The 14,371-nt window shown below is 40.1% G+C and overlaps 1 protein-coding gene and 1 long non-coding RNA gene across 2 annotated transcripts in view; one reads left to right on the top strand and one right to left on the bottom strand.

Moving 5' to 3' along the window:
* The window catches only part of LOC121873769 (glutamate receptor ionotropic, delta-2-like), a 112,853-nt gene that overhangs the window by 32,642 nt on the left and 65,840 nt on the right, over positions 1-14,371 (bottom strand). The window lies entirely within an intron of this gene.
* On the top strand, positions 11,098-13,496 carry LOC121873770. Its single transcript, XR_006090307.1, has 3 exons — positions 11,098-11,141; positions 11,879-11,993; positions 13,222-13,496. It is a non-coding gene; the product is annotated as an uncharacterized LOC121873770 (long non-coding RNA).

The raw sequence follows: 14,371 nt of genomic DNA, 5'->3' as shown, positions 1-14,371 counted from the left end.
ATATATATATATATATATATATATATATATATATATATATATATATATATATATATATATATATATATATATAACCGGTCGGAATTTACTGGACTTTATTTTCTCACTTGACTTGGGGTTTATTAAAGATTAATAGATGGTAAAGGCAGTGGAAGCGCCCCTTTGAGAAAAATCCCGAACCAGCACAAGAACACTTAAATCTACTAAACAAAATGACTTGTCCGTGACCCGTGGAAGGATAGCGTCTGTGACTGGGATGAATGAGACACACTGTAAAATTTAGACACTTATATTCCCTCCAACACTACAAACACAATCAAATAATGGTACACCAATATGCGCACCTCTTAACTTGAACTTAAAACACTACTCTGGGGAATAAAAGTTATACATGATATAGAAATTATTAGAAACTCAGGCAACAATAAATTTGAAGTATTAAGAAATGTTGCTTGCACACATGAAACAGGCCTTAAGGGCTTTCACAGAATAATATCCACCACTGCAGAAGTGGTATAAAAATAAGAAATTATTAATTCCACCATGAATAGGCCTAAAGGGCACTCAATATAATTATGTTACACCAACAGATGCACACCTCCTAACCTAACTTAAACACTACTCTGGGGAACAAAGGTTATATCAGAGATTGAAACTATAAAGAAATTTTAAATGCACACAGCATACATTAGTAACTGAAAAAATAGTATTAACTACACACAAAAATATTGTCACTATTATAAAGACGTTACTGAGTCCAATACCCGTGAACCATGCTCCCTAACCTAACACACACACAGATTCCACCTGCACTCCGTAGTCGTTTAAGGCACAACCAACAGGCACCCGTAGTTGAAGGCCCAAATCAGCCTTTCTCCACCTTGGAAAGTGTACCTCTAAACTCCACTGACTCTTGGTCCCAGTGTGGGACCCTGTATCACTCAGCTAGCTTCACTTTACCCCCAGTACATCCATAAAGCGGAAGGGAGTGAGCCAATCAGACCTTGTACAGTTGAGAGAAGCTTTAGCTTCCCGTTAGCAAGAGGGTTTCACTAAGCTGCTTGAAACATGTGGTATTGTGAGCCGAGGTAGAGGAGAGCTGATGACCCCAACGATCGTCCCGTCGTCAGCTGGGCACCCAGACGGCTAGATTCCCTCAAGAGATCCTTTGATACCCCGCTAAACAGTGACAGGCCTACACTGATCGGTCCAATGGCGACAATCGCCACCCTCAATCATCAACGGCAGTCTCAAACGGCAGTCAATCTCTCGCAGTCAAGTGGGTTCTGGCGGAAACCCTGAAATGAACTCACTGTTAGCTCTAGTTTACTTTATCACTGCCCTATCTAAACCCTGTCTGAGATTGAATGAGACTTACTTGTTATACTGCAATAGCGCAGCACAGGTGACTAGACCACGTGACTATTTCTGTGGACGGACGCGCAGGGATGTCCTGTAGGTCCAATCGCTTTCACGTGACTGAGGACCAGCCAGCGTCGCGTCTCTCCAAGGCGCTAGCTTAGGCCTACGTGACATATTTTCCGCCTAACTAATAACTCCTTGGGACACCCGTGACATTATTCAGACTGATAAACGATCTATAATAATTTCAAATTCAATAATAGTCCCTTAACTTCATGAATCGCATCATTATTAATTCGGCAAATTACATTTAATATCACTTAGGCCTAGTTCCACAACCTCTCGCTATGTGCAGGGAGCGCTCTCTTCCCTCCGACGACCTTGAAAGCTCAGTATCGCCAATGGCGCGGTGTTTGAAATTACTCTGAAATTTCTGAATATTACATATATATATATATATATATATATATATATATATATATATATATATATATATATATGTGTGTGTGTGTGTGTGTGTGTGTGTGTGCTGTAACGAGGTTGAATTGATTTTACAGTCTTATATGATTTATCCAAAAACTGAATTTTGTATTGATGTAAAATATATTTTACTTTGTAACCAAACCTAACCTAACCTACCACCTTCTGCTTAGGGTTGGTACATTGCACGAACTCTAAGAAGAAGCTGTAAAAATACTTGCATTAATTCAGTGGTAGGGTTTCATTGAACTTTGCAGTCGATATTATATATTTGACAATAAATTCTCATTGATACTTTAATAATAAATCGGCAACTGTAAGACCTTAAACAATCCTTTATACAGAATTATATAGGAAACAAGGAAGTGTTCACTGTAAACACTGGGAACAAATATTATACTAAGTGTCTTTATAGGAAAGAGTAAATGAGCTGTAATATAGGTATAGATTCAAATTACTATAGGCAACTTAGTAAATTTGTAGTTCTCTGTTGTCCAAGGACGGAATGTATGACAAGGAACTCTTCTGGTGAGTATCATAACAGACAAGTTACCTATAGTCAAGCTAAAGTTACTTGGTATACTATAATTATACATGAAGGTCGATGAATAACTTGTATAATAAGAAAATATGCCTATCTCTAATCCGAAAATAACTAAGATAATTCTTATGCAGGAGAACTCGAATCAGGTGGTGCTGGGGCTGGACCACCTGCAGGGCGGCTTCTACCTGCTGCTGTTGGGCTGCTTCCTCGCCTTCCTCGCCTTTGTAGCAGAGATCATAACTCAGTGTTGACTCAATTATCAAGATTCATATTTGGTTGCAGATAATGAATCAATAATAGGTACAATAAATCAAATGCTTATTTGATGAAGCTACATAAAATCAGTGTAGATTTTCCCCTTAAGTCTCAAGAGCCCTGGAAAAGTCCCTTTACATATGCGTTGCACATAGTCTCTCGTGAAATAAATGTTTTCCTGACATTTTTAAGATTTTTTACCCTACTTTTCAAGACTGTAAAGGTGACATTGTGCCAAAGGAAAATCTGTATAAATTGTCCTTTGCAAGAATCTAATATCTGTAATCTTTCTGCAGTGAATAGATAAATGAAGCTCCTAAATCTGACACACTAAGTGTTTTGTTTTTGTAACTTTCTCATATGTACAGTCAAGACATGTCGTCAAGAGTGAAGATGGCACAGACACGCATCTTACCACTCATTCAGGGGTGAACACTTCACTTAAGTATTCCTATAAAAGTGTACTCAAAACACTTCCCCTGGAGAGAATTAACAATGCATTCTCTCCCAAACTAAGTACCTGTGTATGTAGACGCTTCAACAACAAAGTAAGTCCAAAACAAATGTTTACATAAATACTGCCATAGTTCCAGAACTAAGTTAAAACAATTGTGTGTGATAGAAAAAAATAGCAATCATATACTGGTGGCAGTCGAGTGAGACGGAAACGAAAAGCAGTGTAACACTCAGAAAAAAAAGCGATTCCAGTGACTTAAGTGCCACTTTAAGTGGATCATCAATAAACAAGCAATTGCAAGGAAAATAAGTGGACAGCTGCTAGAAACACTTGCAATACTTATACACAGAAACACAGTGTTACAAGTGTTGGAAAAAATAACCAATGAATAGATTACTGGTCGGCATATGAACTTCGAATGATTCGTTGTGTAGACACCGAAGCAGTTCAAATTTAGATATTGCATGTTATACTTGAAATGCAACATTGGTTTCGTTGTGTTACGAAAAATAAAGTAATGTTTATTATATTATCCGGAATACTAATGAACAAGTGAGCGTTCAATGGTTGTTTGCGGATTCGCAATGTGAACGTCTTTTGTTTGTGACGTCATTTCTGCCCACCCTTGCTCGCTTAGTTTTACCTCTCAAGAGCCGGGTGGGGTTGGTATAGGGCTGGCAGTCATAAGCAGTGCTGCTGTTTTGAGGAATATCGTCTGCTAACGAGGAAACCATATGACAGTTGGTGACGTCATGAGGAGAGGCCGTCCACATTTTACGTCAGAGAGACGCCATGAGGAATATATTCCTCATTGTTCAAAAAATGCATAAAAACGTAAAGGACTTAATAATTTTTTCTTCAGTAATATATATGACTTTTTTTATCAACTCCTTTAGTATCTATCAACAGATAATGTATAGTATAAATGGACTGTGGGTAATAAATGACGTGGAAAATCAACATGAGACCCTCGATTGATGAGGAAACCACACTTTTTCTCGTCCGTGGATATGGTAAGAGCTCTCATCATCAGCCAAGTATCATCAGCTAGACGTACTCACAGAACTCTATCTACAAGCCGGTAAGGATATATTTATTTATGTAATTGGCATGTAATTAATCACAGCTTTCATCACCTATGTAGCAATTACTTATACCTTAACCGTTTTCTTTTATCAGTGTATGAACAGAAATGATTAGATAAATGAAATCTTTACACCCTGTTCATTTGTTGCTTTTATTATTCAAAAGGCCCAAATATACATTATTTTCCTGTGCACTTTTAAAGGACTATGCAAGTAGCCTAGAACGATCATGGCAATTATTCACTGATTTAGTTATTCTTGGGTTTGCAGGGGAGACTACACAAAAGTTGATCAAATCTCCTATGCAGGTGGTGATGGCTGCGAAGCCGAGCTTCAGAGATGCATGGATGAACAATGAAGATTTTCAGCCCTGGTTGTCTCGTGTTGAGGACAATTGTAATGGCCCCTGTCTCATCAACAGAAGTGTTATATAAATGGGTTCATTACATTTGATTTATATACTAATTCATCCCCTGTAACTTTCCACTTGCTTTGAGTTGTCATGCACATATCCCGTGAATGGTAGCCTCCTTAGGGTGCGGCCCAGTTGACTGTATGTCAGCACATGGGTCAGCTCGGGTAAACCGGCACCCACGGGCAGTCACACTCACAATCTTACATAGAACGGACGTGAGTAAATGGTCTATTTTATAGCCGCCGTCCTCTCCCTTCACACTCATAAATAGTGAAAGTTACGGTTGATCTACACTCGGGAATTATATAAACAATACTAATTTTAATAAAAGCAGGAACTACAATTGGGTTTCGCTACTCTTACCCAATATAATATATGTCTAAGCCCATATGCTTTGTGGCCAGAACATAATGGTGGCAGCTAGGTGGCGATGGCTACATATCAGTCTACATACCAAGACGTCAGTGTTTTTCTAAATAAGAAAAACAAAAAACAGTGACGTGTTACATGACGTATCCGAGTGTAGTGCTATATCCCGTAGTGAGACGATTGTGGTTGAGTGTTTCTCATTCTGTCTCCCATAGTGGTGTACAGAATTATTCCAATAATCGATACTGAGTTATTGTTGACTTATTACAATACGGCTAGTTAGAGATACCCCTGTTAGCGACAAGCGAGGGCTGTCAGGAAAGCTTCTGGTCAGCATTCTTCCCCCGTGTCCGCCGCTTTCAGTGTTGCAGACATACCCGACACCTTTCAGGGTTTACTAACAAGGATCTTTCACAAGTGTTTAGACGACTATTGTGGATTCGTGATCGTTGATTGCTATATTTCCGGTGACCAAGAAAGTCCTCCATATAAACAGGACTGCAGAAGGTTTGGCACACAGAAGAGGCGCATCGTATCAGCGAGCAAAGGACCTGATTCTTCATTGTCAGCACCTGATCAAACTGTGAAGGTACTCCCCTGTCGTGAAGTGGACTCACCCAGCGTTCGTCATTGCAGCGCGTCTCGTCATTGCTAGGCAACCGGACATACGCATCGCAGCAGCGCCCTCAGCCTCACAGTGGGAGGGACGATTGAGGTACACAGCCGACTTCCCACCTCACCAGGGATCAGCTGTTCGGATCTCTGTTTCTATACAGACGCCATAACTACTATATTAGGTATTTAAAGAGTAACATATTTTATACACACATTTACATGTTCGAGACATAACTCCACGTTGATAGGTCAACAGATAAGTTATGTCATTGTTGTAAGTGTCTTTCGTATTTTGATGTATACTGACATTATATAATTTACAGTATTTATTTCTTACCTGTTCAGTTATTGATTCTTTAATTATTTTAACTATAATTTTTATCATTTCCTGCACATGAGAGGCAAGAGTATTGCTCGTATTGTTAATCATTGTCTGACCCAAATGAAACTTCATGGATAAATTTTCAAAGTTGTGGTCTGAGGACATTACTGAATTAGCGGAACATTTTGCTGACGAATCACAAATAGAGGATAAACGCCACGTATCTACTGCAGAGGTTAAATTAGGATTTAAGCCGGAAACACAGTTAGACGTTTCTGTAGAGTAGTGAGCAGTTAATTGAGGAATCATTTGACGATTTAAACCGTCGTACATTACGATCGGGGAATCAGTATAGTACCTCGCCAGGACAGTCACAGATAGTTCTTAATCCTACTCTGGGTGATAGTGTGTCGGCTAACTTAGCATTACCCCGCCCATTAACTGAGCCTTCTGTTGGAAGTAAACGTAGTGGCTTGCAGACATCTAACGCTAACATGGCTTATTCTAACACTTCACGCAATAATGCTCCCACGTCGACTAACTCAGATAATGTGTTTCACATGTTGCCGCTTGCTGACAAAGTCCGTGATTTTACTGGTCAGGACGATTATAGAGTGACCCAATTTATCCGTGCGTGTTAGGACACTATGGGCAATGTAAAAATTACCGAAGATTATGATAAAAAGGTGTTTGTGCGTTCCCACATCCCGCAGGGTTCGTTTGCTAGCATGCACTTGAATGCGTAAGGTCTAACGAACCCTGGCTATGAGAAGTTCAAGCGCATTCTCATTAGAATTTTTGAGTGCCGGTCCCACTTGGGCCATCTGCAGTGGGTATTTAGATGGCTGGATCGTCTGGCTCCGGTGGTTCACGCGGAATCACCAATGAGGGCTGTTGACATTGCCGGAGAAGTAAGTCAAGACATGGAGGCGACCTTCCGGGATTCGGGATGGTACGACAATGATGGTAAGATGTCACAAACAAATGCGGAAACATTAATCGAGTTGATTAGTTTCCTGTTAGCGGTTCGACGTCCCATCTATGGCCGGTCCCAGGAAGTGGAGTTTGTCCCACCTACTGTTATGGTGGATTATGCTAACAAGCTTTCTCCGAAGGTGACAGGACCTCTGATGGCACGTACTTCCCAGACTACGGCGTCTCCCCAGGTAGCGCAAATGCAGCGGTTGGCTCCGATCGCACCTGAACACCGGAGTTATAAGCAACGTCGATCTCTGAGGTGTACCCATTGTAATAAAAGGGGCCATTCGATCGATGATTGTTATCAGCTCCAGGGTGGTGGTGTTAAAGTACCAGAGAACACCCATCCCCCAACAGGGGCTAAGCAGAAGCCAAGGACGTACACGGAGGCGGTTAAGACTACGTCCCCACCTCGCCAAAAATCACGATCGTGGTGTGCATTCCACCGGTCAACACAGCAGCATAAGGCGCGTCGTTACCAGGAAAAGAAGTCGGGGGAAGGCCAGCACCTGTCAAAAAACGGGGAAGGGTAGGTACATTGGTACCTACTTCCCACAACACTTCTGTAGCAGCCTCATTAGTAGCGGCGCTAAGTAAAGTGGAAGTGTTGTCCGTACCGGTGAGAGTGAATAATATCAGATTGGCTCTGGATATTGATACGGGTGCATGCGTAAATGTTTTGGCCTTGACATCCTTTTAGGTGTTACAACGTAGATTCCTCTCCCGTGATTTCCTATGGAGACCTACTGACGCCGATTTCGAAGGAGTATCTGGCACGCAGCTGAGTATTGACGGAATGGTGACGTTACCACTTAGATTTTCAAGACGTGGTACTCCCTTCTGCGAGGACTTTTATGTGGTTCAGCAATTTTATTTGCCAGCTGACGGATTAATTGGTCTCCCAACACTTAGAACGAATAATATAGATGTTCGCCCACGTAATAATGCTATTACGTTTAAAGGTGTTTCCTACAACACTATGCGTCATTCTGCACCTTTACTCACTGCAAGGTCGAAAGTGTTGTCCACCATTCCCACTCGGAGAAAGGCGGATAATGTGTCAGAGCTAACCCAAGACCTCACACCCTCACTTTCCCAGCGTGATTATAGCAGCAAGAGTTGGAAGATTGTACTTGCAATTTTGAAGAGTACTCTCCACTATCAGAATGAGGAATTCACCAAGGCCACTGTGGAATTACCTGACGTGTATACGGGGACCGATGTAGTATGTCTCCCGGAAACGTGCAAGGTAAAGGGTTTGTCGTGCGAGTCGACGTTAAGCACGATACGACCTGGTGGTTTGACAGACGTTCTAGTTCTGAATGGAACAGGCGTTCAGAGGATATTGAAGAAAGGATGTTATTTGTGTGATTTTCTGGTATATCACAACAATGTCGAATTACAGCCTACGCAATTCCCAATTGGTAGTATTGTACCTCAATCCCAACAGACTAGGTAAGAGAGGATAGATCAAATAGTGCCACATGTTAAGGTGATGGATCATCCTCAGGGCAAGACATGCCTTTTGGAACTGCTTGCTGACTACAGAAATATTGTGGCCTTGCCAGGGGAAAAGCTAGGACAGACAGTTTTATCATCCCATCACATATCGTTAAAGGAGGGAACAAATCCAATCTATGTACCAGCTTACAGACTACCACATAGCCAGCGCGCTGTAGTTCAAGATATGGTCACGGCATTTAGTACGCCCCTGGGCCACTTTGAGTTCCTACGGATGCCTTTTGGTCTCAAGAATGCCCCACTGACATTTCAAAGAATGATCAACACCCTGTTTGCCGGGTTGATTTGTACCACAGTCTGCGCTTATTTGGATGATGTAATAGTAGTCAGTAAGGACGTTCATACCCATCTGATTAAACTGCGTGAAGTGTTAGAAAAACTTTCCACAGCTGGTCTTAAGATTAAGCTTTCAAAATTTGAGTTTATAAAATCCAGAATCCATTTCCTTGGTCATGTAGTTGACGGTGACGGCATTCATACAGCGGGTGATGAAGTGAAAGCTGTATCTCAGTTCCTGCGTCCTACATCGGTTGATCAAGTGCGTAGTTTTCTTGGTTTATCTGGATATTATCGTTTATTTATTAAGAACAATGCAACATTGGCATCACCCCTAACAAGGTTGCTTAAGAAAGATGCAATGTTTGTGTGGGACGCTGAACACGAAAATAGTTTTGCGGCATTAAAGATAGCGCTTACCAATGCCCCTGTTCTGGCATTCCCTGACTACACTCAAGCTTTCACCCTCTGTACTGACGCTTCTGGACAAGGAATCGGAGCCGTACTCATGCAAGAGGATTCGCGAGGAAAGTTTCGAGTGATAGCTTTTGCAAGTCGTAAACTTATTGATGCTGAAACACGTTATTCAGTAACGCATTTGGAAACGTTAGCTGTTGTGTGAGCACTAAAGAAGGTTAAGGACATTATCTTTGGATATAAGATAACTGTATTTACGGATCATGCGGCAGTGACTGAACTGTTCCATGGCAGAAACTTATCAGGCAGATTGGCACGCTGGTATCTGACAATTCAGGAATTTGACCCAGAGTTTAGGTATTTACCGGGAAGGGTGAATGTTGTCGCCGACGCTTTGTCAAGAAATATAGCACCAGTGATGCCTGTATCAACGTTCACTCTTTCACAACTGAAGGATGAGCAACGACGCGACCCGTTATGGTCAGCAGTCATTTTTGCTCTAAAATCGGGAGAGGATGATAAACTCCCCCCAAAATTCTTCCCTTAAGTCAGTTTGAATTACGACATAACATACTCCATAGGTCGAAAAAGACGCCCGAGGGTATTGTTTCTCAAATAGTCATTCCTGACACGTTGTGTGAAACGATTATAACATTGTTCCATGATGTTCCACAGGCAGGTTACCAAGGGCGTGACAAATGCTTGGCAGAACTAAGAAAGAAGTATTTCTGGAACACAATGAAGAAAGATATAGAATTACACATTGCTAAGTGTTTGGCATGTGCTCAACATAAGGGTACTACAAGGTCACCGGCACCGATTCTAAAATATCCTGCACCAGACCGTCCGTTTGACACAGTTGCTGTTGACCTGTTACAACTTCCGTGAGGCATCAGGGATCCTCGTACGTCCTAGTGTGTGTGGATCATTTTTCTAGATTCGTGGTTTTGGTCCCACTGAAGGATAAAACAGCCGAGTCTGTGGCCTGTGCATTAGTGATGAATCTTATATGTCCATATACTACGCCTAAGGTTCTTCTCTCAGACAATGGGACAGAGTTCAAGAATCAGCTGGTAGCACAAATATGTGGGCAATATGGAATAAAGCAAAGTTTTGTGACAGCTTAGCATCCGCAGGCTAATGGCCTTGTTGAGAGAACCAATCGCAAGATCCTAGAGATACTTCGCCCGATTGTGTGTGATTTTCAGTACACATGGGAAGATTGGTTACCGCAGGTTGCAGCGTCTATTAATGGGTCGATTAATAGCTCTACGGGCAAATCACCCGACTACATTGTCTATGGTACAGACAAACGTCTGCCTTATGATGTACTTACGGACACTTCGAAACCTGTTTATAACATGGATGATTTAGCGGCAAAACAAATCCGTGTTTTTACGGATATTCATAGCCAAGTACCCACACATTTAGCAGTGTCACGCGCGGAAATGATGGTCAAGCAACATAAACAAGCTAAACCTGTCGTGTTAGACGTAGGTGATGCTGTTATGGTGAGAGAACCTGAAAGGAACTCCAAGCTTTCGGCGCTGTTACTTTGTTGAAATGCCTGTAGTATGAATTTCTCCCCACCTTTAAATATATATCAAATTCGTATGTCTTAGGTTACTTGTGTATAATTTGTTAGTCAAGTGACGCATTCCTGAATTAATTAACTTTTTATTTTCAGCATTCTGGCTGGCGTGCTCTTTCAATAAACCGTTAATTATAACCATGATTACACACACACACACATGGGTTTTCCTCTTGGATTGTTGCCATCCCCGCTCCAGCTATATACAATATATGCAGCTTATATATTGACACATGAAATACGATCATATAGGTATGTCCTGCTACAATCTAGATGAAAATAATATTTGTGAACTTATTTGATACAAAATGTGAAAGGCATAAACAAATACTGTCGACGAGTGACATTCAGCGAATGCGTGAGCGACCAAATAAAAGGAGGGGACAGAGAAACCTTCCGTTCATTGTTCTCGTCCACCGCTCTCTGTCACCAACAGTTCACTCTGACTCCCACTGTAAGTCCACCTGTCCTACACCTTCTCTTACTTGTTACTGACATTAAAGCGAGAGAATAAAATAATTTTGCATTAGACACTAATAATAAACATTAATTTTGAGTTATCTTTTTCGGGCATATTAATGTAGTGTGGAAAGCATTGTACTGTGCGTATTTCATGAACGATGCATTCATACCAAGCAAACGTTTGTCAAGTGATCACACACACTTGGTAGGAAGATATGTTATATCATATAATCCTTTTTGTCGTCCAACACACTTTAAGTGATTCGTAAAAAACAGAAGTTTCGGTGATGATCGATGTAAGAAATAACACAAAATGAAGATACTGTTTTTTTTTCTCAGCTTTAAGGTCGTTAATGATGGATTTCACCTTTGTTAATGCATATTTCTTCTTGGTCATAATCAAATCTGCATATGTCCGCTATTTTACGAAGCTATTGTGTCCCAATTGTCAAACTGTTATGCTGTATTTCTATTTTTCTATGACTGTTATCAATGCTCAACAAGTTATTTTTTTTATCTTAAACATGAGAAAACTTAAAATGTTAAACCAAAAGTTAAATTCCATGAAAAGTTAAAAGACAAATTAAAACAGAAAATCATATCATATTAAGACATAATTCCTTTACCTCGCATGGATTAACTTACTGCTCATACAATTACTGCACAGACATATTATGAATTATTGGTTTCCACCAATTACCTACGTAACATTAATTTATTTTTGCATAGAGGAAAAGAATGAAATTTCGACGTCCTCACAAGCCGACAGACTTGACAGAACGCACTAGGATAGTGTCAATGTGGATGGACGGGATGACCTGCCGTTCCATTGCACGAGCAACAGGTAAGAGTGCATCGACTGTGTGCAGGTGGATCAGACGCTGGAAACGAGAAGGTCACGTCAACACAAGACCTCGTAGTGGCAGACCTCTTAAAGTTATGAAGAAGCACAATAACATCATCACTCCTTCAATGTCTGGACCTCCTTCGACCCTCTATACTCTTACTGCAGACTTTAAACATTGGTTTATTAGTCCTCATCTTCCTATGTAGAGCTGCAGTAATTAAAATACATAATCATAATTAATGTTTTATTTTGTCAATACAAAATATCATGTCTAAATAGTATTCAAGAGACGCGAGAGTCTATAGGAACTAAATCGATAAGGAATATAAAAGTAAGTACAAAACTAGAATGTCTCTTTTCATACAATTCAGATTCTATAATAACCTTGGAAAAAACAATTACAATTTCCATCGAATATAATATTTCCCCAAACCATATTCATCTCAAATCCCTCTCTTACCCCTTCTAATCCACAGTCCTTAGTCCTCTTGTTGTTCTCCAACACTCGACATATGAGACACTTTTCCCACATAATTAAATTTATACTAACGAATAACACATAAGCCATTACTCTCAGGGCCTTTGTAGAGAGAGAGATAAAGAAATTGGGTCAGCTTACACTCTGACCTGACTACCGACTGCTGCGGTGCTTTTTGAAGATTAGTAGGGTCATACCTAATACCTGACCATTGTGAACTTGATCTCACCCTCCTCCTGAAAAAGAACCCAGGTCTCATCAAACAGTAGCAGTTGCACACCTCCAGCTAGCATTCCTTATAATTCTTTTTTCGGATAGCATCAAGAAATTATATTATTAGACCAGTATAATACTTTACACGGCTGACATTCGATTAGAAAAATCTCTATGAAATTTCAGAAAATCGAGGCCATGATCTTACTAGGAATTTCTGAATTTCTTGGGGTCCGAATTTTATTTTATATGGAAAAAAAGAATGCTGGTGACTGGAAGATGAAGTTTAATATTCTTGAATGTACAACAACATTAAGTAAAGTACGAGAAATAACCAACGAAAAAGTAGTATTTATAAAATAATACAGATAAGCAATCCGTTGTGTTAAGTCTCCTCATCCGCTAACTTATAATTAATATTTATAATCAACATATATAAAGGTTTTATCCACCCCTGACTCTTATGCTCAATCATACAAGTTTTTTCTTTTTTTAAAGTTCGATAATTTATAAGGTGACAATTCATTTTTTCAGCGAATATGTCAACAACTGTACGTATGACGACACTCATTGCGTTGTTGATGGTGAGAAAGTGTGTCGGTAGAACTATGGATAGTAATGCCGGCCTCAGTCACCAAACAGACGTGCTGATGACGGCTCCCATGTTCCACAGCGGTGTGGTAGTAGATCGGTGGATAGACCAGGTGGGCGAGGTGGTGAGCCAGGTGGTGGAACAGCACCTTGCTGGGTGTCACTTGGTGCTGGTCGATACAACAACACAAAGCTTAATGTTCTCAACGATGATCAGGTGAGTCAAGAAAGAAATAGGCCTGAATATCAAATTTGAATCTACAGTATATTGAATGTTCCTATTTTTCATTATAAGATATGAAGAGCGCTGCGTCTAATAGCTGCAACATCCCTCACATAGGGAGGCTGTTGTGTCTATGTTTGATACAGCTATAGTACAGTAAGTTTTGCCCCCACAAAAATAATTGAGTAAATATTGGTTACTTGGATATTAAGTCTTGTTCATACCCTGGACATAAGATATACTGTATGTTGCTAGAATGTTATAATTTATGTAGTGCGAAGAGAAAATGATGAAATTGGCCGTTTTGTTTGTGTGCGTGTGTGTTTCAATTAGGTATTGATTATGATAAATGTAGTAAAGAATAGGGAGTCTTACTTAAAGAAATATGAGGTGATTTTTACTTCACAGGATCAATCATTTTGAGGTTAACAATTTGTGGAACTGATAAGAAAAAAGAAAAAGGCAACTAAAAATATGGATATTAGTAATAAAAAAAATGGGAATACACGGAGAAAAATAAGTAAGGTTGTGTGTCTTATGACCTCAGCGTCTTTTGTTGCATACTACTGTTCTAAAAGGATTAAGCTGTAGTCAAGCAACTACATCACATCGATCAAACTTTTGAGGACAAAGATATATTTTTCCTCTAACCATTTTTGAATGATTGGGAATTAGTTGCAATTAATTTGACTGATGAGAAACAATTTGTTTCCAGATTACGAGTTTTAAGTATTACTTCAGAGAAAATTACAGATTTTGCCCAAATGAGCAGCGGAGCTTCATAAAACTCCAAATACAATAATGTTCCACAGAAAAAGCAAGTTCTCGAAGGCACACTGGGGGGTGTATGTCACAGGTCCCTACTTCCAT

The sequence above is a fragment of the Homarus americanus genome, unplaced genomic scaffold (genome assembly GCF_018991925.1).
Source record: "Homarus americanus isolate GMGI-L3 unplaced genomic scaffold, GMGI_Hamer_2.0 scaffold25827, whole genome shotgun sequence".
Taxonomy (NCBI): Eukaryota; Metazoa; Arthropoda; class Malacostraca; order Decapoda; family Nephropidae; genus Homarus; species Homarus americanus.
The sequence above is the reverse complement of the archived record's forward strand: the minus strand, read 5'-3'. Positions and strand labels throughout refer to the sequence as shown.